The following is a 27,073-nucleotide window of genomic DNA, read 5'->3' on the forward strand; positions in this document are numbered from 1 at the left end:
ACTTGTACACTGTAAATTGTTACTTTTTGTCCTGCCATTAATGCCAAGCTATTTCATACTCCTCACCAACAGTGGTAATATTTCATCACATCAGCTATGTAGAATTATCTCCCACCACCCACCCTCCTCTCCCACTCTTTGACAACCTGTTATGCAATGTTGTGGCAACTGACAGAGTTCTCTGTTAACAGTAGGCAGTTCTCGCTTGGGGTTCTTGAGAATAGGATTGTGCTTTTGCAGTGATTTGAGATTCTCAGGCAGAAAGATGCTAGGCAACAAAAATTTCGAAGGAAAGTATTAGGGAGAAATTTGTTTGTGTAGCAACGCTTCTACTCTGCAGATGTGCATTAATTCCCCAAGTGTAGGTAGCACTCGGGCCATTACCTGTGTGGCCCAGTATCGGCGGCAGCACACTCACCACCGATTCCATTGTTATCATTAAAGTGTTATCAGTCATTATCAGCCTACGATGTTATCTGTCTCCAGGGAATCGACATATGTCTACGTAGCAGAAGTGGCGCTTTGTGAACAAATTTCTCCTCCATCGTGTTTTTTAAAAAGACAGCGATTCCAGTGCAGAACTCAGGTGGTGCTATAAACTTGGTACGCAGGGGTTCAAGATCAACAATATCAGCACCTAACATTCGAAACAATTTCAGGGGATGGATAGAGGCGATGAGATCCTTTTCGACCTTTGTACAAGGGAACATATTAGGTGCAGGGATAAAAACAAAAAAGTACTGCGGATGCTGGAAATCCAAAACAAAAACAGAATTACCTGGAAAAACTCAGCAGGTCTGGCAGCATCGGCGGAGAAGAAAAGAGTGGACGTTTCGAGTCCTCATGACCCTTCAACAGAACTACTATACTCAGTTCTGTTGAAGGGTCATGAGGACTCGAAACGTCAACTCTTTTCTTCTCCGCCGATACTGCCAGACCTGCTGAGTTTTTCCAGGTAATTCTGTTTTTATATTAGGTGCAGGGCTTGCTTTCCTTGACCTGACCCCACCTCGATTTGCAACTTTAACTCATTTGTATGTCCTTGACATATTCCTATTAAGACTCTGATCCACAATCAGGAGAAGAAATTCATCCGTCATCATTGCCTCAGGCCCGAAAGGCCAGCGCAAGGACTGACCAGAACCGAAGATCTCATGGGCACAGGCATCCATATATCCATATATGGCAATTGCACCTGCCTGCCCTGTGCTTTTTAGGTGATCTTCCACTGACCTCACAAATACAATTCTTTTGAAAAGTCACCACATTTTGAAACGGGAACTGGAAAAGGTTTAACACAGTATTCAATGGGGATTTCAGTGGAGAATCAGCAAGTGATGAGTTCAGTTTTCATGACAAGAGATTCCAAGAGTAAAGCAATACTATTAGGCTCGCCAAGGATTTGTTCCAGTTTGGTAGCAGTTACCAAATACAGCAGTACTCCATGATTTTCTCTTGAGAATATTGGATTTCCTTTAAACTGACAGTCAGCATTTCCTTGGGACACACACTGTCATGTTGTGGTAAATTCTGATCCAGTTACAGTCTAACCTTCTAGAACAAAGACCGCAAAATGCTGTATCCCAACCAGATTTTTCTGTTATCTGTTTAACTTAACGCTGTTAATACAAAAGCACAAATGTGCACCTTTGCTTTGCACCTAATACAAAAATACTCATAGGGCTGAATTTTCCCCCTGTCGGAGGGGGTTGTGTGGGGGCGGGCTAGAGCGAGCGCGAACCCGATCAGCGCCCCCAATCGGGTGCGCACCACCATTTTACATGGGCAGGCCAATTAAGGGTCGCCCGGAAGTGCTGAGCCCTCCATGTGCAAGCGGGGAGCGATTCCCTAAGTCGGGACCGCATTGTGTGAAAGAGCACAGAAATCTCCCTGAGGCACCTCTGTGAGGGAGATTAGTTAAAGTTTTTAAAAGCTAAACACAGAAAAGAAAATATTATAAGACGTGTCCTCTGATGTGACAAAGCCTGGGCTCTTTGCCTGCCCACCAACCTTAAGGTTGGATGGGCAGCTCATTTAACTATTTTAATTAGTTTTTAACAGGCCTTAATAGGCCTTTGACAGTTCGGCGGACACACAGTCGACTTGGCTGCGCACCCACCGAACTGAAAATCTAAATGACACGCAGTGATGTTGAGACACTGCCCGACGTCACTGCGCGTCATTTTACATGTCAGCGAGCGGGCCCCACCCCCGCTCACCGACCGGAAAATTCTTCCCATAGTATGAAAATCAAAACTTTTCTCCCACTGTTGGTTCTTTTTTGGAAAATGGGGAATAATGTTTTTGAAAATGTAATTTTCAAAGGCATATGCATTTAACAAAATAAACATGACAACATTTTATGTTCACAAAGAATGACAATGATAAAAATACACATTATCATTTCATTTGCACATTTATCATTTGACATTATTGTGACACAATGTTCCACATGGTTTTTCTGGTTGTTCTGTATATTCAAAGAAATAAACAAATGTTTTAGCAGTGACTACATTTCAAAAATAATGCTTCATTGACTGTAAAATGTTTTGCCACGCTGTATAGTCATGAAAGGTACTAGCCCCTTTAAATAAATAGCTTTTCCTTTCTTTCCCTCTGTTATGAAGACAGCATACATCAGTGTTGACCTGCCTTAGGTTGGAAACACTTTCATTTTATCTAAATATATTTCGATCATTTTGAAAGAATAATGAACTAACTTGCTACTGCACTTTATTACAATCAATAAAATTGAACAGCTTATTCCACAAATTATGTGAAATCAGTTTTTAAGCAATACAGTCTAATAACACTTGGCAATTAGTTACAAGACCTGTGTAATTCAGAAGCCTGAAAGATCTAATTGACTCTGGATGTATGAGGACTCATCAGGGAGAAAAATAGCACTAAAGACTGTTGATGCCTGCACAAACCTAAGTAAAGTAATAGTGTACAGTCTCTGTCTAAACTCTTGATTAGTGCCGAACAATGCTATAAAATCACTTCACACTTTTTGACATCAAGTTGGCCATCTCAGTTAGAGGGGCTGATGTGGAAACTGGATGGGTCCACCAAGCATTTGTTCTTTTATTGCTTGATTTAAGATGCATTGTTGGAGCCATGTAGAATTATTATGCATTTAACCTGCATTATGGAAGTGGTTGATGCTAGGATCAAAATGTGGGAAAATCAATTTTCCATAGCTGACACTTGTCACCTTAATGAAAGAATGTCTTCCTGTAATGTTTATAGATCAATATTGAGTGGCTTGGGAATAAACCATATCGTGAACTCAACGCTCAAAGAATGATGTATGATATTAAGAGGATTCAAATTAAAGCAAAACAATAAAATCTCCTTAAAATTGTAAAGAGGGCAGTTACAAAAACCATTTAACAGCAGAATTATTTTGTCAAGTTTACCCTTCCTGTTACAGGTGACTTGTTATTGGGCTGAATTTTCCGTGGAGTAGCAATCACTGTCAGATTGCCACTCTGCTCCTATTTACTTACCCTTCACTGGAGCTCCACATTTCATGCCCAGATTTCTGAACCGAGCCTCCTGAGAAATGTGGAGCATGCCTGCTGCTGAATCCTTTCTTCATAGTGCAGGAGCGTTGGGGCATTCTAAGCCCTTTTACAGCACCAGCTGCCATATTCCAGTAAGTTTAAATATCCCAAAGCTGCTTTGACAAGCTCCAGACAGAAGGGAAGTGGGTAGGGGGTAGTATTAGTCGGGGGAGTTGGGTGGGGTAGTTGGGGTGTGGGAGGGATAGTTGGGTGGTCAGGACTAGTTGAGGATAGGGAGGTAGTTGGGCGGTGGGGAGGGTAGTCGGGTGGTGCAGTGGGGGGTCAGGAGGTTAGTGAGGAGTTGGGGTTAGTTGGGGAGTGGGGGGTACAGTTGGGGGGGTTGGGGGTAGTCGTAGGGTGGCGTGGATAGTTGGGTGGTCAGGGGAGGTAGTTGGGTGGTCCATTGTGGGGGTCGGGGATTAGTAGTAAAGTTACCCAGGAGTTAGAACTGGTTTTAATCTTTTTAATGTTTCCTGAGTAACATTTCTGTTGAGTGAGTTGGAACCATCCGAAGTCTCTGACTTTAAATCAGAGTTTCAGAGGGTTCCAAAGGGAGGGGGAATGTCCATCGGAAGTTGAAGCTGCGTTGGGACTTCCAAGGGGACCCTACCGCATCTTCTAGGATACCTCCGGGATACAACCATCCAGAGACTGGAAGATCTGGTTCATTCTTTCTGTATATTCAAGTACCCCACTTTGTTTTTTGCTGTTTGATGTTGGGCTCAAAATTTTAATTGGTGCTGGGTTAGGTTCAGCACCATGCAAATTGAGAAGAAAATTCTGGTGTTTCCTGGGATACCTTGCAAATTTTACCTATTAAACTTGTAAATTCCCTCAATCAATCCTTCACCAGCAGGGAGTTGACAGATGTGTGGTTTTGCTCCTTATAAAGAACCGAGACTTCTTTGAAATAAGCAGCTCAAGAAGATTGATTATCTTGATTGAACTTCCATTTGGCTTTTTTAAGGGGTGGCAGCCTTCTGCCTCATAAGATAATGGTTTGAGCCATGGTGGTCAACTCTGTGTTAGGTATCACCTAGTGTGGCTCAGGAGTCCCACTCTGGCTTATAAGTCTCTGCCCCATTTGCTGCAAAGGAAGACAGCGGGCTAAAATGGTCCTTGATTTACTGGCCTGTTTTCTCTGGACCTTCTTCTCAGCCAGCTGAGCTTTTCATTTCTGCTCACCTCTTTCAATGCCCTTCCAAACAATCACTCTCCAGAGGTCATGGCCGTCTTCGACTGTCCCCCCTCGTCAGCGTCAATGTCTGCCATCTTCCATATTTGCTTGCAGGTGTCCTTGTAGCGGAGGTATTGACACCCAGGAGGTCATAATCCAGTGGCCAGTTCAAAAGACAGAAGGGGCGGGATTTTCCGGTTCCACCAAATTCAGTGGACTTTTGGCTGGCCTGCGGACCGGGGCCAGAAAATCCTGGCCAAGGTCTTTGAATGGATGGTGGCTGTATACCCAATGAATGTGGCAAAGTCAGTGCAGATGTCGTTAGCTTAGCAATGGAATCAGCATACTCCAGTACATCTGAGTTGGAGACCTTGTCCTGCAAGAGACGCTGAGGATACACCTGAGACAGCAAAAGTGGATACTATTCAGCTTTCTCTGCTGCCTAGGTAAGTTGTTCAGGTCTCACTTGTGTAGTGGGCTGCGCTGAGGATGCAGGCTTGGTAGACGTGCAGTTTGGTTTTCTCAATCAGGTTGTTGTTGTTCCACATTCTCTTACTCAGCTTGGACACAACAGATGCAACTTTTGTAATGTGTTTGTTGATTTCAGCATTAAGTGACGGATTGCTGGTGATTGTGGAGCCTAGATGTGTGAAGCTATAAACATCCTCCAGTAGCACATTGTCAATGCTGATAGATAGTAATTTGGCAATATTCTGAACCATGACATTTGTTTTCCTGATACTGATGGTCAAAGCAAGCTCTTTGCAGCCATGATAGAATCTGCCCATTTGCCGCTGAAGTTGTTCCTCGATTTGGAATTCTAGTGTGGCATTGTAAGCATATGATGAGGACTTGGTGCACCTTTGTCGTGGATCTCAGATGGGCAAGGCAGAACAGCTTTTCTGTCAATTCCGGTATTTAAGTACATACCCTCTGTAGATGAAAGCATATGACAGCAGCAAAAAGAAGAATATACCAAAGTGTGTTTGTAACAGAACACAACCCTGTTTGACCCCACTGTGGGTCTCAAAGAATTCCAGTGTTGCCGTGTCATAGCTGACCTTACTCATCAGGTTGTCATAGAAAGAGGAGACCTCATTGAGCAGCTTTGGCAGTAGCCTAAATAGACCACCCCTGCACAAGTGATCGAATGCCTTGGTGAGATCGATGAAGGCAATATATACTGGTCTTCTTTGTTCATGGCATTTCTCTTGCTATACTGAGGAGACCATGTCAATTGTAAATCTTCAATTCTGGAACCACACTGGATTCAAGATAGATGCGTACAGCCAGGATCTGCAGTCTGCAAGCTAAAGACTTATACATGTACTTTTCTTCAGCTCTTAATTGATCTTCTGATGCTCCCTATCAGAGTGATAGCAGGCTGTTCCACCACCTACTGAAAGATTCGGTTTCGCACATCTGAAGCCCCTGTTTATATAAATGATCCCATACCTGGGCGTTAGCACAAAAGTCTGCAGCATTCAGTTTAGGTCAATGGGAGTACCACTCCATAATACTTAGACAAGCAGAGCAGACCCATTGGAATTTTGGCCCTGTTGTGTTCTCCAATTTCTTTAATATCCTTCTCTTATTTTGTTGAATTATTTCATTTGTACCAGTTAATTTCAGAATACTTGGAAGTGCATGATAAAATAGGGCAACGTCAGCATGGTTTCATCAAGGGGAGGTCATGCCTGACAAATCTGTGAGAATTCTTTGAGGAGGTAACGAGTAGGTTAGACAAAGGAGAGCCAATGGATGTTATCTACTTGGACTTCCAGAAGGCCTTTGACAAGGTGCCGCACAGGAGGCTGCTCAGTAAGATAAGAGCCCATGGTGTTAGAGGCAAGGTACTAGCATGGATAGAAGGTTGGCTGTCTGGCAGGAGGCAGAGAGTGGGGACAAGGGGGTCCTTCTCAGGATGACGGCCGGTGACTAGTGGAGTTCCGCAGGGGTCAGTGTTGGGACCACAACTTTTCACTTTATACATTAATGATCTAGATGAAGAAACTGAGGGCATCCTGGCTAAGTTTGCAGATGATACAAAGATAGGTGGAGGGACAGGTAGTATTGAGGAAGCGGGGAGGCTGCAGAAGGATTTGGACGGGTTAGGAGACTGGGCAAAGAAGTGGCAGATGGAATATAACGTGGGGAAGTGTGAGGTCATGCACTTTGGTAGGAAGAATAGAGGCATAGACTATTTTCTAAATGGGGAGAGAATTCAGAAGTCTGGAGTGCAAAGGGACTTGGGAGTCCTAGTCCAGGATTCTCTTAAGATTAACTTGCAGGTTGAGTCGGTAGTTAGGAAGGCAAATACAATGTTGGCATTTATTTCGAGAGGACTAGAATATAAAAGCAGAGATGTGCTGCTGAGGCTTTATAAGGCTCTGGTCAGACCACATTTAGAATATTGTGAGCAATTTTGGGACCTGGATCTCACGAAGAATGTGCTGGCCCTAGAGAGGGTCCAGAGGAAGTTCAAGAGAACAATCCCAGGAATAAAAGGCTTAACATATGAGGAACGTTTGAGGACTCTAGGTCTATACTCGATGGAGTTTAGAAGAATGAGGGGGGATCTGATTGAAACTTACAGAACACTGAAAGGCCTGGATAGAGTGAACGTGGGGAAGATGTTTCCATTAGTAGGAGAGACTCGGACCCGAGGGCACAGCCTCAGAGTAAAGGGAAGACCTTTTAGAATAGAGATGAGGAGAAACTTCTTTAGCCAGAGAGTGGTGAATCTATGGAATTCATTGCCACAGAAAGCTGTGGAGGCCAGGTCATTGAGTGTATTTAAGACCGAGATAGATAGGTTCTTGATTGGTAAGGGGATCAAAGGTTACGGGGAGAAGGTGGGAGAATGGGGTTGAAAAACTTATCAACCATGATTGAATGGCGGAGCAGACTCGATGGGCCAATGGCCTAATTTCTGCTCCGATGTCTTATGGTCTTAATTTTTATTTTCACTTCACTAATTTGTTACTTGTTTTTCTTACTTTTGGTAAATGTATTCACTGTTTTGCATCAATATTTTTCTCCCTTTTATTTCCTAAGCTAATCAGTATGTTTGAATCACCTCTGCTCAGGAAATTTAGTTCCTACTCCAGTTTATCATCTAATGTTTTATGTACTTGATTTACTTCCGTATACATAGATTAATCTAAGATCATGAAATTTTCAAAAATCTGCTTGTTAATACATTACTGCTTCTCAAGCTTTTCCCACCACGACATTCTCACATTCTCTCACACCACATTTACTAGGGGATTTAGAGATTTAGACATTTCAAAAGGCAGTTATGATAATTGAAGCCGTATATTTATCTTCCAAGGAAATATTGGACTGTGCTGATATGAAATGTTGATTTTTGAGGATTAATTTAGTCTGTTTCCCAAATGTTGGACTAGGATATCCATAGATGTGCAAAGAAAGAGCAAACTTAAATTTCTTTGCCACCTTTTACACACACTGCTTCAAAGGCAATGAGTTGTTTTGTAGACGAAGCAGTCAACTAGTGCATGATTCATCTTCCATTTCCACAAGAGAAAAAGCACTGTGAGACCTAGTAATGGAATACGAGAAGTCAGCACAGGAGCACTTGATGGGAACAAATGGAAAATATCGCAGATGTTGAAAAGTTGAAACAAAATAAAATAGACATGCTGGAAACCTTCAGCAGATCAGTCAGCATCTGTGGAGGAATAAACAGAGTTATTGGCCCATAACTTCTGATTTCCAGGGTGTCATACCCCAAAGATGTGCTGGGGGACCCTCCCCAGAGGTCCCCACGTAAGGATTGCATTGGAATTGCCCAGGAAGTTCAAACTTCCATTGAGCAATTACTCTGCCCTGGGAACCATCCAAAACTCCCATTTAAATCACAGTCTTCAGATGGTTCTGACTGTTTTACAGGAATAGTTACTCGGGATAAGTTAGAAGAATTGAAACCACTTCTAACTCTTGGGTAACTATAGTATTGACTCCCCACAGGAACACCCCAGCCACCCCCCGCCACACCCTGACTAGCCCGCAACCCCCCCGACTACCCTCCCGACCATCCCCTCAACTACCCCCAAGGAACCCTCCAACCACACCCCGACTAGTACCCCCAACCCGACTGTCTTTCTGACTTCTCGACTACCCTTCTACCCCTAAGACTACCTTCACTGACCACCACCCCCCTGTCCACCCAACCGCCCTGACCAACCTCCCCCAACCACCTGACCATCCTGACCACCTGATCATGCACCCGACCACTCCTCCCCCACTGCCCACCACCCCCCTCCCCCAACTCACCATCCTACCCACTTACCTTACGCACTTGCCTTCTCTCTGGCTTCTCAAAGAGGCTGGATCTTTAAACTTACCTGCAAAACATTGGGTGCGGGAGCGTGCCATCCTTTTATCCAATTCTCCTGTACTCGACTGAGAGGTTTGGGCGAGGAAGTGCAGCTGCATTTCAGTGGAAGTAAAAAGGAGCAGAGTGGCAATCCGAGTCTGATTGCCACTCCATGGAAGTTATGGCCCAATGCTTCAAATCAGTGACCTGAACAACTATGAAGGGATGTGGATGGAGCAATACAAGTTAAACTGGGGAACTGTATATGGCATTATCTAATGGCAAGATTGATAAGAGTTGAGGAGAAATATATTCCATTAAAAAAAGTAAGGATAATCTAGCCAAGAATAAGATGCCATTAATCAAGTTGAATCTAAAGGAAAAAAATGCAAAGTGCATAAACAACAAAGAGGAAAGATGGCAAAGGGAAATATGAGGAGAGCAGGAAATAAGGTGGAAAGACAATTCGGAAGGTAAAGATGGAATATGAAATGAAAATATCAAAGCATATTTTTTAAAACATCCTACAAGCAGGAATAACAAAAGGACACTTAAAATAAGGTCACTAAAGATTGATCAATATGAATTCACAGGAGTGGATATTGAAAGGGCAGAGATGCTGAGTACATAGTTTGCTGCTGTTTTCACTGAAGAGGATAGTAAAGAGGAAATGCTAGTAGTTGAAAAAGCCAAGAAGGCTGATGGGTGGCAGCATTATTATCCTTATCTAAAAAGTTAATAGGTATATGAATGGTCCCAGAGCACTGGTGGACAACAGATTTAATTTCTGTCTTCAAAAACTATATCAAACTACTCCACGGAACAATAGGAACAGTTTGCTTATTGTCAGTAATAATAACAACAACTTGGAATGCACTTAACATAATAAAGCATTCCAAGGTGCTTCCAGGAGCGTTATAAAGCAAACTTTGATGCCTAGCCACATTTGAAGATACTAGGGCAGATGACCAAAAACTTGCTCAAACAGGTAGGTTTTAAGGGGTGTCTTAAAGGAGGAAAGGCAGATAGAGAAGCAGAAAGGTTTAAGGAGTGAGCTTCAGAGCTTAGGGCTTAGGCTGCTAAAGACACAATTACCAATGATGGAATGATTAACATCAGGAATGTTCAAGAGGCTAGAAGTAGATGAGTGCAGATACCTGAGGGTTTTGGGCTGGAGATGATTACAGAGATAGGGGTGAAGCGATGGAGAGATTTGAAAGCAAGGATGGGAATTTTAAAATTGAGGCGTTGCTTATCTAGGAGGCAGTCTAGCTTAGCGAGGACAGGACTGAGGGCTGAACAGGACTTGGTGTGAGTTAGAACATGGGCAGCAGAGTTTTGGATGAGTTCAAGTTTACAGACAGTAGAACGTGGAATTCTGGCCAGAAGCATATTGAAATAGTCAAGTCTAGAAGTAACAAAGTGATGGATGAGGGTTTCAACGGCAGATCAGCTGAGGCAGTGGCAAAGTAGAGTGATGTTATGGAGGTTTCCCAAGTTCTAAAGTGGAACTTGGACCTTCTGACTAAGCTGAGAGTGCTACCAACTGAGTTGTGGCTGACGTTCAAAGATACAGTATAACAGAGGTCAGGGCATATTGATTCAGAAACTAGCTAATAGAATGGACTGAAAGGTAACTATGAAACATTAAACATAGGGCAATAATTAAGGGAGGTTTCTCAGGCTGGAGGAGAGGGAGAAGTGGTGGCCCACAGTGATCCACGTTGGAATCACTGTTGTTCACTATGTTGGTAAATGTTTTGAACTCAGAAATTGGAGGTATGGGGTTAGGAATTTCAGATTGGACCAAATTGGAGAGTATGGCTAATAATGTGAAGATTGCAACAAAATATAGACATAAACAGGCTTGCAAAATGGATGGGTAAACAGCAAATGAAATTCAAAACAATCAAGTCTGAATTGGTTCATTTTGGTAGGAGGAATAAGGAGGTCATTTTATTCCTTGGATGATAAAAAATTAAATGAGCCAAAGTGGCAAAGAGATCCTAGACTAAGGTTGCATGAATCACTAAAAATACAGCATATGATTTAAAAAGGCTGTAAAGAGTGGACAAAGTTTTATATAAAACCTTAGTTAGAATATACTTGGGGCTGCATCTTCTGGTCGGCGAGTGGAGGGTGGGGCCCGCTCGCCAATGCATAAAATGATGCGGGGTGACGTCCGGCGTGCGTCCCGACGTCACCCCGCGTCATGTACATTTTCAGGTTGGCGGGCGCAGAGCCAAGTCGGTTGTGCACCCGCCGACCTGTCAATGGCCACTTAAGGCCATTAATAAAGTAATTGAGGCAATCAGTGGACCTGCCCGTCCAATCTTAAGGTTGGTGGGCAGGCCGGGAGCCCAGGCAGGCTTCTGAAAAAACATGAAACCTCATCCACGGGCGGGGTGAGGTTTCATGAGGGTATTAAAATTTGTATTAAATGTTTAAATAAAAGAAATTGACATGTCCCAGCTCATGTGACAGTGGCACATGAGGGGACATGTCAGTATTTTTTTTTCTGATCTTTAATCAATCTTTCAAACCTGAGCCGATCTCCCTGAGGCAGCACTTTGCATGTGCATGCGTGAAAGAGCGCACTCCAGGCTCAGGGAATCCACCCGCACAGGGAGTGCATAGTGCTTCCTGACAGACGTCACGCTGGGCGGACCTTAATTGGCCTGCCGGCGTAAAATGGCGGTATGCAGCCGACCGGGGGGGGGCACCAATCGGGAACCCGCCCACTCTCGCACATGCACATTTCTGGTCTCTGTGTAGCAAAAAAGACGCTGAAGCACGAGAGAAAGTGCAGAAAAGATTTAAAATTCAGAGAATGAAATTATCAAGAAAGATTGAACATGCCGAAAAATAAAAGACTGAAAGGTGGAATTCTTTAAAATTTCAAAGAGTGGATGCAAAGAAACTATTTTGAAGCCATCTTTCAATCAGTTTGTGGGCGAGTCCAGAACAAGGGAACGTAAATTTAAGTTAAACACTAACAAATGCAAGAAAAATGTTAGCAGATATTTTTTAGCACCTGAGTGTGGTGAGAATATGAAACTTGCTGCTATGTGGGGTGGCCAAATCAAATGCTATTGACATATTTAACGGGAGGCTTAATGAGGAAGAATGGAATGGAGGGATAAGGGAGCAGGGTGGGAAGAGGTAATTAGAACTTTATGAGGCCCAAGTGGAGTAAAAAGACAGGCATAAACCAGTTTGGCTAAATGACCTTTTTCGATACTGCAGATTCTAACAGAAAAAGCATATCAGATAAATGACAATAAATCTATCTCACTGAGGGATTAATGTTGGCCATGATTACAGACTATTGCTTACTGCTATGGAATCTTGCGTATACTTTACAAGAAAGATTGAACTCAGGACCAGGAGCAGCGTTTAAACCAACAACTTTCTGGAGATTTGATAGAGGTGTTCAAAATCAAGAGGGGTGTGGACAGATTAGATGGGGACAAAGTGTTCCCATTGGCAGGAGGATTGAGAACCAGAGGGCACAGATTTAAGATGATTGGCCAAAGAAGCGACATGACATGAGGAAAATCTTTTTTTATGCAGTGAGTGGTTAGGATCTGGAATGCACTGCATGGGAGTTTGGGCTACAGGAAAAAGGTGGGGGTGTGGGACTAAGTGAGTTGCATCTACAGGGAGCTGGCAGAGACAGACCAAGCTGAATGGCCTCCTGTGCTGTGACCATTCTGTGGTCCTATGATTTAAGTAGTGAGAGCACTATAACTGAGTTAAACTGATGCCAAATAAATATCTTATGATTTTCTGTGTTCCAGTGCATTTGCATATCTTCCTTTAAGCCTGTCTCCTGTGCTCTGTCTCCATAATTCCAGTTACTTCTTGCCTCTTATTTGACAAAGTTGCGTGCTTTCAGATCACGATATTCAACGCATTGGTTTAACATGCATAGGAATTGCACATTTTGGTGATGAGAGTTTAAACATATTCCTGAGCAGGAACTAACAAATGGTCACTATGGTGCTTTGGTAAATACAAAGTAGAACTTTCAGGATCAGCTCTCATTGTAACTGATACCGGCACTGCTTCATTCTCTCAGAATGCTGTTAGAATCCATTAGGACTTCCACATAGGGATTGTCCAAATCACATGTCAGTTGTTCAAATTGTAACTGATATCAGCAATGCTTCAGTCCCAAAGGAATTGCAGTAATAATCAACTGGAATGCAATCTGGAGGATCCCTTTCTAAAAATTCCCGGTGGATTTTCGCTGCAGTTCTGTTTGGACTGGAGTGCTATTGATATCATTTTCAGTACAAGCTGCTGCTTAAAACTTTGTTTTGTATGAATCACAAGAGAGCAGTGCTGTGAAGCTGGTGATCGACATTTATTCAGACTTTTTTCTTTTGCACACCATGCCTGGGCCAGACTTGCACTTTAATGGTGAGGTGAATGACATTGTATGAAAATGATGGCTGTAACATATTTTGGCTGAAGAGACTGACAAGGTTGACATTTGGAAAAGTTGTTAAAATTGGTGGAACTGGCAACTTGTTGAAGTTAGCTCAAGTGGAGTGATTTCCAGATTTAACTCTGGCTTCTGTCAATGCTTCTGTATAAACCCCTCTACAGAGACAAATTAAGTGAGACAATGTTGAAGAAGTTTCTAAATTTTACATCATATGCAATTCATGGAGCTAATTAAAATTTGCAAATACAGACAACAATAAATACTCAGCTCTCATTCTTACTTCCCACTTGGGAAGAGGTTGTTGAGAGTATTTGTCTTGAGAAGGTCATTTGTGGGCTTCAGATGTTATTGACACAGTACATCAGAATGAATAGCACCATGACTGCCATTAACTGGACACCAGACAAGTAGCAAAGAGATCAGCAGCAACAACAGACCTCTGTGTAGAGAATGGTGCACTCAGCAGAGGAGCAGGGAACAGCAAAGGGGGTCGAACATTTTTTCTTCTTTCATGAGATATGAGCATCACTGGCAAGGTCAGCATTTGTTTCTCATGTCTACTTACTTAGAGAAGGTGAAGATGAGCTGCTGCCTTGAACCACTGCAGTCTATGTGGTTTAGGTACGCCCACAGTGCTGCTAGGAAGGGAGTTCCAAGATTTTGACCCTGTAACAGTAAATAATCAGTGATATTGTTCCAAGTTAGGAAAGTGTGTGATTTGGAGTGCAACTTGAAGGTGGTGGTATTCCCATGCATCTGTTGCCCTTACCCTCTCAGTGACAGTGGTTGCAGTTTTGGAAGGTGCTGCTAAAGGAGTGTTGGCAAGTTGCTGCAGTGCATCTTGAAGATGGTCCACACAGCTGCTGCTGTGTGTCAATGGTGGAGAGAGTGAATGTTTAAAGTGGTGGATAGGATGCCAGTCTTGAAGGGTGCTTTGTTCTGGATGATGTTGAGCTTCTTCATGTTCCTCGAGCTGTGCTCAGCCAGGCAAATGGAGAGTATTCCATTACATTCCTGATTTGTGCCCAGTAGATGGTGGACAGGCTTTCGGGGGCCAGAATCCCCAGCCTCTGCTGCAAAACCTCAAAGATAATCACTGGATTATTACCTGAGCCATGAGCAAATTTGCGTAGGTTAAATAAGACTAGAGAGATGAATTCAAAGATGGGTGTGAGAGAAATGGGTTTTGATTCATGGGGCAAAGGCATCAGTACTACAGAAAGTGGGACAGCCTTTGGGACAGCCTTCACCTGAACCGTGCTGGGACCAGCGTTCTGATGAGTCATATAATGAGAGCAGTAAAGAGGGTTTTAAACTAAATGGAGGGAGGAATCATGTGAGGGGAGATGTATATAAAAGAAATAACAATGTAGGTAGGGTAGAGATTTGGGTAGTAATAATCAGAGCATGGCAGGAAGGGATAGAACATATAAACTTAAGAGTACACTGGCAGATAAGGTCAGAGATTGCAAATGTAACCTTAAATGAGTTCATAAGACTGCATTCAGGACAATTTCTTAGAGCAGTACATTCTAGTGCCAACTAGGGAGTATTCTAGACCTGGTAATGTGCAGTGAGACAGGATTAATCAACAACCTCGTAGTAAAGACAACAGTAATCATAATATAATAGAATTTCACATTCAGTTTGAAGGTGAGAAGTGTGGGTCCAAGGCTAGTGTTTTACACCTAAGTAAAGGTAATGAGCGCATGAAGGTAGAGTTGGCTAACGTGAACTGGGAAACTAGGTTGAAGGGTAATACAATAGAGAAGCAGTGGTAGATTTTTAGGGAGATATTTAAAAACTCTCAACAAAGATTTATCCCAGTAAAAAAAAAGGCTCTTTGAAAAGGATACATCACTTGTGGCTGAATAAGGAAGTTAAAGATAGTATCGAATTGAAAGGAACACTGTACAATTCTGTAAAGATTAGTGGCGGGTCAGAAGATTAGACAGATTTTAAGATACAACAAAGAATGATTAAAAAAACATAAGGAAGAACAAAGTAAAGTAGGAGAGAAAGATAACTAGAAATATAAAGCTTATAGTAAAAGTCCCTACAAGTATTTGAAAGAGATAAGAGTAACTAAAGTGAGTGTTGGTCCTCCAACAAGAGAGTCTGGGGATGAATAATGGAAAGCAAGGAAATGGAGGAAGCATTGAACAGGTATTTTATCTCTGTCTTCACTGTAGAAGACTTAGATAACTTCCCAAAGATACTTGAAAGTCAAGAGGCGAAAGGGAGGGAGGAACTTAAAACAATCACCAACAGCGTGGAAAAAGTACTGGGGAAACTATTAGACCTAAAGGCTGACAAGTCACAGGACCTGATGGCCTGCATCCTAGGGTCTTGAAAGAAGTGGCTGCAGTCACAGTAGAGGTATTAGTTATAATCCTCCAAAATTCCAAAGGTCATGGACAATTTTAAATTGTCACCTTTTATTGCTCATGATCAAATATATTTGTACGTGAAAGTGTATATTGTATTCGGAGTGATTGAATCAAGTTTAAATAACCTAGCAGCAAGTTTTTTGCATTTAAAAAGGAAAAGTTAGTTTATTTTTATACACCCTTGCCATGGAGGTTAGTAAAGAAGACAAAGTCTCACTCACTCTCTCACTCACACTCTCTCTCGCACACACAAAACTAGGTACAGTTGAAGATAAAAACAGTCATTATAAAAATGGAATTTAACTCGGTCTCTGTTTCGGTGCAGGTCTGTTGTTTCATAGTCAAGTTGGGTGGGATTTTCTGGTCCCACACACCGCCAGGATCACCCACTCCTGCTGAAAGTAAATGGACTTTTGGTTGGACCGCCAAATCTCCTGCAGCGGATCCCGCCATGATGGGCCCTGGAAACCCTGGCCTTTGTTACATTGTCTGAAGTAAAGGCTTTTAAATTGCAGATGTGTCAACAGCTGTCTTGGCTGCTAAAGATGATTTACCGGAGGCTGGTTTTCTCAGGTAGGCTTGAAGAATGGAACAGGGTAGAGAAGGGAAGAGGTTTTTTGTTTCTCTTTTAGGATACTATGGAGTGGCCCTTTAACAGCCTGGTTGATTGCAGCGGTCTGATGGCTTTGCAGGTCCATCTCTCTCTCTCTCTCTCTCTGGCTCTGAAGATGTCTCTGAAAAGCAGTTTGAATTTTCTTAGCTATATCTTTAGCAGAGACCCAAGATGGCTGCTATACCATGTGACCCCACATCATTGTCAATTCATGGTCCAATTAAATTATTGTGATAATCCCTTTTGGCAGTTGGATTCACCTAACACCTGGGATTTCAGTACACTGAAACCTTGTGTTTCTGGAAATGGTAAATGTGCATTGTTACAATGGCGATCTCAGCGGAGGTCCGTTTATCTCCTGGTCTGACAAACATTGAGTCAATGTCAGAAAGTGCACCTTTGACCTCTCAAAAGTTAAAGGCGAGATCTACAAAAATTAAAGATAGTATCAGACTTAAAGAAAAAGCATATAATTGTGTAAAGATGGGTGGTAGGTCAGAAGGTTGGACAGAATATTAAAAAAAAGCAAAGAATGACTAAAAAAATTAATAAGGAGGAAACATTAGAGAACGAGAGAAAGCCAACTAGAAATATAAAGACAGATAACAAGAGTTTCTATAGATATTTAAAAATAAAAGAGTTAACAAGGTGAACGTTGGTCCTAAAGAAAGTGAGTCTGGGGAGTTAATAATGGAAAATAAGGAGATGGCAGATGAATTGAATAGGTAATTCGCATCAGTCTTCACTATAGAGGATAAGTAACATCCCAGAAATAGCTCTAAATCAGGAATTGGAAGGGAGGGAGGAACTCAAGAAAATTACAATCACCAGGGAAGCGGTACTTAGCAAATTGTTGGAACTGCGGGTTGACAAGTCTCTGGTCCTGATGGATTTCATCCAAGGGTCTTGATAGAAGTGGCTGGTGAGATATTTGATGTGTTGGTTTTAATTTTTCAGAATTCATTAGATTCGGGGAAGGTTCCATTAGATTGGAAAATAACTAATGCAACACCTTTATTCAAAAAGGGAGAGAGACAGTTAGCTTAATATCTTTTTTTAAAATTAATTCATGGGATGTGGGCATCGCTAGCTAGGCCAGCATTTATTGACTATCCCTAATTGTCCTTGAAAGATGGTTACGAGCTGTTTTCTTGAACCGCTGGAGTCCATATGGTGTAGGTACACCCACAGTGCTATAAGGGGCAGAGTTCCAGAATTTTAACCCAGTGTCTGATACTATCTGTCATAGGGAAATTGCTGGAATCCATGAGTAAGGAGGCTATAGTAGGATACTTAGAAAATCATAATGGGATCAGGCGGAGCCAACATGGTTTTGTGGAAGGGAAATCATGTTTAACTAATTTATTAGAGTTCTTTGAGGAAGTAACAAGCAACTATAATGGGGAACCTGTAGATCTGCTGTACTTGGATTTTGATAAGGTGCCACATAAAAGGTTACTACTACACAAAATAAGAGCTCATGGTGTAGGTGGTGGGGGGGGGTGGTGGGTGGCGGGTGGGGGTAACATATTAGCATGGATAAAGGATAGGTTATCTAACAGGCAGCAGAGAGTAGGGATAAATAGGTCTTTTTCAGGTTGGCAAGCTATAAGTAGTGGAATGCCACAAGGATCAGCATTGGGGCCTCAACTATTTACAATCTATATCAATGACATGGATGTAGGGACCAAATGTAAAGTAGCTAAATTTGCCAATGGCAATGAGATAGGTAGGAAAGTACATTGTCAAGAGAAGATAAAGAGCCTACAAAGGGATATAGAAACTTTAAATGTGTGAGCAAAAATTTGACAGATGGAGTTCAATGTGGGAAAATGTGGACTTGTCCACTTTGGCAGGAAGAATAAAAAAGCGGTATACTATTTAAATGGAGAGCGATTGCAGAACTCGGTGGTACAGAGGGATCTGGGTGTCCTTGCACAGGAATCACAAAAAGTTAGTAAGCATGTACAGCAAGTGATCAGGAAGGCAAATGGAATGTTGGTGTTTATTCCAAGGGAAATAGGATATAAAAGTAGGGACGTTTTACTGCAGCTGTACAGGCCTTGGTGAGACCACGAGTGGAATTGTCCCAGATTTGCACTAAGTGCGGTAGTGGGTGTTTTACCCGTCAACTGCAATGGCGGCTTCTCACGCCATATTGCCCCAAATCTGCCACATTAATTATGCATTCTTGAGAAACATGCTGTTTCGACGGCGGGTGGGCTCCAATTCACCCACCACACCGTCACCTTGCTGCTTCATCACACCGGGCGCCACATTTAAAGTACAGCCACACGTACACCTCTCAGTGCTTCCAGCCCAGGACTGCTACAAATAAGACATGGCCCCAAAAGGCAAGAAGACTGCAGCCCCCAGGTTTAGTGACACGTCCCTTATTCAAAGCTGAGTTAGATAGATTTTTGATAGTCAAGGGAGTCCAGGGTTATGGGGCAGGCAGGAAAGTGGAGTTGAGACCACCATTAGATCATTCATAATCTTATTGAATGTTGGAGCAGTCTCAAGGGACCAAATTGTCTACTCCTGCTCCTAAATCCCATGTTCCAATGTTCTTGCAACCACAGTATTTATGTGGCTGGTTCAGTTCAGTTTCTGGTCAATGGTAACCTCCAGGATAGTGGGGGATTCAGTGATGGTAATGCCATTGAATGTTAAGAGGAAATGGATAGATTCACTCTTGTTGGAGATGGTCATTGCCCGGCACCTGTGTTGCACTTGCCACTTATCAGCCTAAGCCTGAATGTTATCCAGGTCTTGCTGCATGATGGCACAAACTTCTTCAGTGTCTGAGGAGTCTTGAATGGTGCTGAACACTGTGCAATCATCAGTGAACATACCCACAGGATACACTACCTGCGTAAGAGCAGCTCCGCTTCCTTGACCTCTTGGAAGAGCAGTGCTTTCAGAGACTGAGGTTGTCACATCAGATGCTAGCAGCCATCTGCTGCATCCTGCTGGAAGTGGTGGCACCCATTACCATGGGCTGTGAAAGTTACAGCCACCTTCAACTTTTGTAATGATTGCGGTGCGTTATGTTCTGCACAATGTTGCGCAGGAGTGAGGATTTGAGCTACGGGAAGAACAAGATGTTCAGTGCGCCATGCCTGTGGATGATTCCATGGAAGAGGAGGACAAGGATGAAAATGGAAACTCCTGTGACACACCAGCTGCTCACATTGCTGCCTGGGACACCATGGCTTCCCTAAGGTTCAGTTAGTCACTGGACCACTGTCACAATCACATCTCATGATCAATCTCCCTCTTCCCTGATGTAATCACCCACACCTAATCCACTGACAGAAAGCAGAGTTGCAACCAGCCAACTACCCATTGTACATTCCCACATTCATTTCTGTCAATTTGTGTCTTACTGGATTGAATATTAAGAGCATTGAGAAATACGGGATAGTGCGGGAATGTGGAGTTAAGTAGAAGATCAACCACGATTGCATTGAATGGTGGAGCATGTTTGAACAGCTGAATGGCCCATTCTGGATCATATTTCTTATTCATCAACAAGCAACTGGAAAGACAAATTGTCACCTCGAGACCAAGCATGGGGAACATGGGAAAATGGTGCAAAGTAATAAATGCTACGTGATTCTAATCAGAATGGAACTTAACAACATAACGTTTTGTCAAACATGTGTATACCCATGTTGCACTACAAAGTTTTTTTCTTCCTTTTTCTGTCATCCCTATGTGGTGCAATCCCTGTAACTTGAGAAGAGGTGGAGGCAGGCTGCTCAGAATTTTGCTTTGACTGCTGAGTTGCTCTTGGCCAGTGCCTTCTGGGTGTTGGACTCCAGCAAAAGCTACCCACCTGCACTTGTGCAGGACCAGACTCAGCCATCAGGAAAGAGATGACATGGGTACTGGCTGAGGCGACGTGGGAGCATGTGGGAAGTGCAAGTGATTTGAGTGGAGTTCTCACTTCCACATCCTCTCTCATCAACGTCTCATGGGCCAGCTGCACTTCACTCCCACACTCTGTACGGGGCAGTGGCTTGAAATAGATCACTGACATGCTGGAAGACTAAGGCTAAGATGTCATTCATTCTGTGTAAGGCGCCAGACATGTTGACATACAGATTTGTCATCATCAAGCCCTGCATCGAATCATTTTATTGCCATTGTAGATAGTCTAGAGTTGACCAATACGTCCATGGAAGGAGATATCTCCACAATGCCCTGTGATATTAGCCCACATGTGTTTGAGTTAGTTCCCTTTATTCTCTCTATAATTGTTAACAGTGTGCACGAAGGCCTGCCAATACATCACAGACTTCCTGTTTTCCCTCAATGACCACCCTTCTCATTGGTGGCTCCTGGGGTACATCATCTGTACTCAGCTGAATAAAACTTCAAGAGGGCTATCCCCTCTTTCACGGGCTCTCCTTAATTTACCCTACCAGCACTATCTGCTCTTGTTCACTTGTGAAGTGTGAGCGACCAGTTGAAAACCCAACTATCTGTCCAACTGAAGCCACTGAAGTACGAGTATCTGAGCTAATGCACGGTTGGTATGTGTCCTGTGATGGTGCACCCTCAGAAGGAATCAGCTGTTCAGATGATTCGTCACCTGGGAGGTCCACCAATTGCTGATATATGTATGAAGTGTGATGGAGAGAATAGATATGAATTAATAATGAGGTAAGAATGTTGTAACTTAGAGCTATGAAGTTTATTGCTACTGAAATCGAGTCAATGTGATTGAATGTTATATGGCATGCAGGTCATGGATATTCAACTCTGTTACCATACAGTTGCAAGCTCCCAGTCTGTGCATCTCCAATGATGCTAAAATGGAGGGTCAAAATCCTGGAATTCCCTAACGACACTGTGGAAGTATCTTCACCAAACAGACTCTAGCAGTTTAAGGTAATTTAATGGGTAATTAATGTTGACTTTGCCAGAGATGTCCACGGCCAATGGATCTCATCCCATGAATGACTAAATTTTTAAAAACCCTATAATGCCCAGTGCTTCCTCCTCTGCAGCTGTCCACTGGGAAATCTGTGGAGGCCCACCTAAGGTCCCACCCCTCGCTCTACTGTTCTGTGCTATCTTCTGCAATGAGCAAAGGTACAGAGCAGCGAATGACTGTAATGGTATGTGTTCACCTGATGGATGCAGTGCATTTGGTTTTGTGACTATGAGAGAGACATCAAATTGCACATGGATCACAGTGAGTGACAGGGGTGACTGGTAGATTGGGATGTGATGAAGTGCATAAGTAATGGGTAATTCTAAGAGCAGTGGGTGTGAGAAGTGATACAATGGAGTGGGCCTGCCAAGGCAGAGTGAGGGTGTGGGTGGTGTTGTGCACAAGATGGGGGTAAATGTGTAACTGTACTCGCCTTTCCTAAATGGTTAGGTCATCAAGGCATTTCCTACATTGAATGTAGATTGTGGCACAATGCTTCTGCTGTTGACTTCGCTGCCTTTCTCCAACCACACACTTTGTTGTACCAGCAGGTTATTCCTCCCATGTTAGGAACAATGTTTTCTCTCCTACTCCTCATCGAATTCAGCATTACATCAAGGGAAGTATCACTAAATCTTGATGCAGCCCTTGTCCATCTGGATTCCATCACAAGATTTCTTCCTCCTTCTGCAACTCCTAGCTACTCAAATTCCATCTGTGGATTGCCCTTCTAAATGCTTTAGTTGAGATTGAGCTATGCAGGTCTGCACCATGCCCCCTGCTACACATTGAATACCAAAGCCAAAAGTGATATTAGAATGAAGTGGCCCTGTTGAATTTTATACATAATGATGCACTGAGACTTCTTCCAGGTTTTAAAGCTGACATTGCATTCCTACCCCCACCACCCACTCCAAATGTGCTTTTGAGATATCATTGGGACCTAAACATTTTTAAAATGCAATGTGAGATATTTGTAATGAAGCTGTTAGTACATTCAGAGTAAATCCATCTTAGCTTTATTAAAGCAGCAAGACATGCTTGTCGAGCATCAAAGTTAGTGTCAATGCCAGGAAATTAAACAGCGTCTGACACTGGGAATCCAATGTGCCGACTGAGTCCCTATAGTGTGCACAGCACAATAGAGTGTAAAGCTTTCTGATTCTACCAACAATGTGCCTTCAATGCAACATTAAATGAGCATTTCTTATTTCACTTCCCACACCGCCCACTTCCATGGACTGTTTGTATTGGATTATTCAATTACTTGCAATTTGTATTGAGTTGTATAACTTTTTCCTGTGGATTAAAGCCTAATAGGTAGTGAGTTGAATCTACCCAAACTCATTTCACCTAATGCTCACAGACTGCTATTCCATCAACTTAGATTTGAACCCAGGTCCCAGAGGTGAAAGTTTGCTAACATACATTTAACTCCATGCCTTGGGAAATATCTAGGGTTTTTTGTGCATTCCTGAATACTATTCCGTGAGCTTGTGAAAAATTGCCAACAGTTAGGAATTGAACAAAATTAGAGGTATATGGTGTGCAGGGTGAAGGGAACATTTTCCCTGAAGCCACTTTGCTACATCACATAGGGAAGAATTTTCCCATCGGCGAGCAGGGGCGGGGCCCGCTTGCCGACATGTAAAATGACGTGCAGTGATGTCGGGTCGGTGTCCCGGCATCACCGCGCTTCATTTAGGCTGTCAGTTCGGCGGGTGCGCAGCCGAGTCAGCTACGCGCCTGCAAAACTGTCAAAAGGCCTGTTAAGGCCATTAAGAAAGTAATTAATGTTGTTCAGAATGCTGCCCGTCCAACCTTAAGGTTGGCGGGCAGGCGAAGAGCCCAGGCAACCTTCGCATTTTTCATGAAACCTCATCCACGGGCGGGATGAGGTTTCATGAAGGGTTTATTAATTTAATAAAAATTTTTGAGAAAATTAATGGACATGTCCCAGCTCATGTGACAGTTTCACATGAGGGGACATGTCGTTAAAATTTCTTTCACCTTTATTAAATTTTTCAAAAGTTAAACTAATCTCAAGGAGATTTCTGCACTCTTTCGCGCACATGTGCAAGAGAGCGCAGCCCCCGACTCAGGGAATTCCCCCCCGCCGTCCGCACAGGGAGTGCTTCCGGGTGTGTGTCACGCTGGGCGGGCCTTAATTGGCCCGCCCACGTAAAATGGTAGCGTGCACCCGATCGGGTTCACGCGTGCTCCCGCCCGTCCCCGCACAACCTCCCCCGACGGGGGAAAGTCCTTCTCATAGTTACAGATACAGGCATGAAAAGCAGGGCAAGTCCAACCCAGACAATTACTGCTCCATCAGGCTACTCCCAATCATCAATAAAGTGATGGATGGGGTCATCAACAGTGTTATCAAGCAGCACTTGCTTAGCAATAACCTGCTCACTGATGCTCAGTTTGGGTTCTGCCAGGGTCACCCAGCGTCAAAAATATCCTGCGGGATAATGTCTATCTCGATCAGATCTTTGTTTATTGTATATTCTGCAAACTCCTGATTGGGCCTAAGGCCACAACTTTCAGTCCTTTCAGCCCAGTCTACATCAGATTACCCTGGAAGAGTAAAGTATCTCAAAAACTTGTGCACCAGGTGAAGCTAGCCATTTCACACTGCTGCGATGTAATAGCAACACAAGTGGTATTCTCCACAAACAGGATGCCGATATTAAGCCAAAAAGACATTCTGCCTACCACACACAAGTAATGTGGTATATGAATTTCAGTGCCAGTGTGATGCCAGGTATGTAGACCATACATTCCAGCGACTGGTGTGTCATATCAAGGAGTACGTCCCTTCGGTTGTTTGCAACAAGCATAGTACTGACCATACTCAACCAGCCTGTGCATGCAAAACTCGGAGCATAGTGTCCAACATTAGACGTGATTCTGCAATTGGACAACACTTGCTAAACAATCCTGATTGTGCTAAGGTTTACACTGATAATCAATTTAAGATTATCAGTCAGGCTTGCATTGTGTTCACTTACACATGCTAGAAGCTAGATATATTCACACACAGGGCCCTGTCCTTTGCAAACAGTATGAACATGTCCACGCATTGCACCTTTTTCAACTAAACAAAAGCTTGGGGGCAGTCATTCCCTGGTTCATTCCCCATGGCAATGCCTTGACCAATAAAAATCGATCTGCCTGGTTTGCATTTAAACTAAAGCTTGGCAGTTAACTGTTCCCTGGTGTATTCTCCACGGCAATGCCTCTACTAATCAGAGTCCACTCGCCAACCAATCAGTATCATCTTATCATACAGTATAAATTGTTGTTCCCTTTGAGATTTGGTATTGTCGCAAATCTTCCTGATGTGTGCAAGACAAAAAGCTTTAACGGCACATCTCTTTTTACAGAAATACTCAAGTTCTGTACTACCAAACTACAATTGTAAAAGTTAATTTTCAGTACTGGAGAAGTTGCTTGATAGTAACTAAGATTTATCATGATGTTGAAAAGGTACTTGGACTGGGATGGACTAACTATTTTGTTGATTTTAGTCCCTATATATGAGGTATGTACAGAAACTTCATGGCCTGAATTTTTCCCGCGTCAGGCGGGCTCGGTGGAAACGGGGGAATGCGGTCGCAGAGCCGACCGCCGCCCGCAATTGGCTCCACACCGCCATTTTATGTGAGTGGGTCAATTAAGGCCTGCCCAGCGTAATACGGAGCGGTAGCGCTGAATGCTGCCTGTGTGGGCGGGGGAAGGAGGAAAAGTCGGGTCCAGCACTCCTCATGCATGCGAAAGAGCGCTTCAATCTCCTGAGGCACGGAGCTGCCTCAGGGAGATTGAAGCGCTTTTTAAAAAATAAATAAATAGAATAAAAATGTAATGACACGTGTCCCCCTTATGTGACTGTGTCACATGAGAGGGGACATGTTTTTATTTTTCAGAAAATTTTTCTGTTTAATTCATAAACGCTTTAGGAAATCTCATCCTGCTCGTGGATGAGGTTTCCTAAAAAACGTAAAGGCTGCTTAGCCTTTTCACCTGCCCGCCAACTGTAAGGTTAGACTGGTAGCGTTAGCTTGAAATTAATTACTTCATTAATGGCCTTATTAGGCCTTCCAATTATTGGTGGGCGTGCCGCCGACTCTGGTGCACGCCCGCCAAACGAAACATCGTGAGACAGCGCGATGAAGTCGGGATGCACACCCGACGCCATTGCGCGTCATTTTACGCTCCAGCATATCGGGCCCGCCCCCACTTGCTGACTGTAAAATCCTGGCCCATGTCATTCAATTAATTTGGATGATGAGACGAAAAAGAATCTTTTGGAGGAGCAAAGCGCCTCGAACAGTAATACCTATATTTCCATGTTTAGCTGTATTTGTGTTTGCAAGAAGCTGTTGTCTGATTTGCACATAAATAACATTTGAATGTGTTCACCTCATCTTTATTGTGATAGCAAATTCTGGCCCACCATCTTTAATATAACAAAACATTCAAGGTGTTTCACAAATGGGTATAATGAAATAAGCAATGCGCTAATGCAGATTAGGCAACAGTTGCTACCTTCCAGAAATAATTCATTACATTTTGCAATCATGGCACAATGTGGTATAAATGCATTTTTTTTTCTTCACTTAATATAAAATTATCATGACAAATGCTGGTTAGTCTGATCCTTAGTTGAACACACAACCATGGCTGCAGAGCCTTGATGGGATAACATTTAACTTCGATGTTTAACAGGTGGTATTGGATTGTCCATCTGTTATACACTTTGCCGCAGTTTCCTACTTGCAAAACAGCAGGCCAATCCAATGCTGCCAGTCTTCTGTTCCCCAGAGTAGCTGAAAGTTTTCCCCGATGTTAAAAGGGATCCAGTAATTCTATAAAACATAATTATATCTTTTGTTTTGTGATGGAAGAAATAAAATTATAATTTCTCCTGAAAGTGCAACCACTTCTTTCTTCAAAAACAATCTGAAGCTGATAGTGGCAAAACGGTTAACAGTATAAACAAGCCCCTCGCAATCGATCACATTTGTCCAATGTTTTATATTTTATAATTGTGACTGGGACAGAAGTGGACTGGTGGAATCTTAATCTGAATCTATGGTTTACATGCATTGGCCTCCTGGTCTCAGTCATACCATTACAAAGTAGTGTGTGAAGGCCAGAGCCTCGACTACAATGAGGGACAAAAATTGGGATGGAGGAAGAGTGGCATTGTCAGAACCCAGAATGCAAGTCATCCAGCTGTCTATTCGCCAATAACAATGGGTGACACAGAAAGACCCAAAAAGGAGGAAGGCAGAAGAGATCTTGAGAGCAATGTAACACTAAGCAAAAAAGAAACAGCAGTATAGCCTTCCTTCACAATTAGTTGTTTAATCAGATACAATCTGCTGCTGGTAGTTACAAGGCACATGAATTATGTTTCCACGGGCAGGATCTCCACCCCCGTTGGCGGGGGAAGCGCGGGAGCAGGCGCAGGTGGGCGGGTCCCGATCGGCGCCCCCGGTTGGAGGCATGCCGCCATTTTACGTGTACGGGCCAATTAAGGCCCGCCCAGTGTGACGTCTGCCAGGAAGCGCTATGC

At 43.1% G+C, this 27,073-nt stretch overlaps 1 protein-coding gene across 5 annotated transcripts in view; it reads left to right on the forward strand.

Annotated features, from left to right (window-relative positions):
• Positions 1-27,073, forward strand: part of pcdh7b (protocadherin 7b) — a 493,666-nt gene that overhangs the window by 436,305 nt on the left and 30,288 nt on the right. The gene's annotated exons all lie outside the window — the stretch shown is intronic.

The sequence above is a fragment of the Cetorhinus maximus genome, chromosome 1 (assembly GCF_964194155.1).
Source record: "Cetorhinus maximus chromosome 1, sCetMax3.hap1.1, whole genome shotgun sequence".
NCBI lineage: Eukaryota > Metazoa > Chordata > Chondrichthyes > Lamniformes > Cetorhinidae > Cetorhinus > Cetorhinus maximus.